Source organism: Suricata suricatta, chromosome 11 (genome assembly GCF_006229205.1).
Source record: "Suricata suricatta isolate VVHF042 chromosome 11, meerkat_22Aug2017_6uvM2_HiC, whole genome shotgun sequence".
Classification (NCBI taxonomy): Eukaryota; Metazoa; Chordata; class Mammalia; order Carnivora; family Herpestidae; genus Suricata; species Suricata suricatta.
Window position 1 is genome coordinate 25,814,328 of NC_043710.1, and position 1,365 is coordinate 25,815,692.

Genomic DNA, 1,365 nt, shown 5'->3' on the forward strand with positions numbered 1-1,365 from the left:
AGTTATTAATTTATCAATAATGAACACATGATTTGGTGTCGAAATGAAAGGCCCACAGATTACATAATGTATTGAGTAATGAGATCAAGTTAACTGGAAGAGCTGCCTGGTGCTCATGGGTGAATGAAGTTGGTCTCCGAACCTACTAATTTGATATTTAGCATTAAAGATATGGGATGCTAAAAATAGAACTTGATTCTCACTTGTTTAGTTTTGCTTAGTTAGCTGGAGAGCCCAAAGATGATCATGATTCTCTGAAAATAAATTTAACAGATGGTGCCTTGAGATGTGAAACTATGGGCGTGAAGATACCTAAAGATGTATCTGTCCTGGCACGTGACTCACTCCATTAACAGAACACATCTGCACACCCGACAAGACATCTTCCAAAAAGCAGAGGCTGGGGAAGAGGTAAGGGAATAGAGGCAATATTAAAATACGTTTCAATTAAACAGGGCATGGGCACTTACTCCTAAACGAACTTGACTTTCTTTAAGCATGATCATCTTGGCAAGAACATTTTCTTGCAGGTAATAGGGTGTAAAGCCTTCTCTGCCCACTCTGTTTCTAAGCACTGTTGGAGTTAAAGCTACTCATGGTATGCACAGGTACTGAGTCAAGGTTAAACAAGATAGGCTGCTGATACCTGTATATTAGGTGTGTCTAAGGTGCTAAATATTTGGCTGCTGAAATTAGAGAAGCCAGAAACAAAAGGGAATTGGTTAAAACTGGTAAAAATCTGCTTCAAATGTCACCTCCTCCAGGAAGCCTGCCCCTTGACCCAGGCACACACTTTGATTAAAGAACTTACTGAATTGTGTATCACTTATCTGGTGGTTTAGCTGAGGGCAAGGGCCATTAAGCTATGAATCCTCAGTGCTGATGCACAGGAGACACTCATCACTGTTGAATGAACATTTTACTTTTGTTTCACACTTTAATCAATGTCCTCCCTAGGAAATAGGCAGAATTATTTGAGATGAAGTGACAGTATTTTCAGTATTACCTGCAGCCTAGGTAGGTTTTTACCCACAAATCAGGTCTAATGTAGACTGCTATGCTTCTCTAAGATGTCTAATTATTTGGTGTTTTTCCAAATAATGACATCATACTTTATTTCCCAGCCTTTCTGGTTGGGTTTTTTGTGCCAGTTATTGATTTATTGTCTCTCAACTTCAAATTTACCCTTTAATAGCTGTTGTAAAATAATGAATGCAATTCTCCTAAACATTTCTCCTTTTACAGCAAAATGATGGTAAGCTTTCTCAGGAGCATGAGGGAACAAGAAGCTGTGTTTGTTCCTGCCATGTGTCCAGAACGGCCTTCCTAACAGTAAGTCCCCACGGCCCTCTCAATGCAGACACC

At 39.6% G+C, this 1,365-nt stretch overlaps 1 long non-coding RNA gene across 4 annotated transcripts in view; it reads left to right on the plus strand.

Moving 5' to 3' along the window:
- LOC115306760 overlaps positions 1-1,365 on the plus strand; it is a 58,696-nt gene that overhangs the window by 37,308 nt on the left and 20,023 nt on the right. For all 4 annotated transcript variants that reach the window (XR_003915426.1, XR_003915429.1, XR_003915431.1 and 1 more), the window contains 2 exons: positions 274-411; positions 1,246-1,332. This is a non-coding gene — a long non-coding RNA (uncharacterized LOC115306760). The remainder of the gene's footprint in view (positions 1-273; positions 412-1,245; positions 1,333-1,365) is intronic.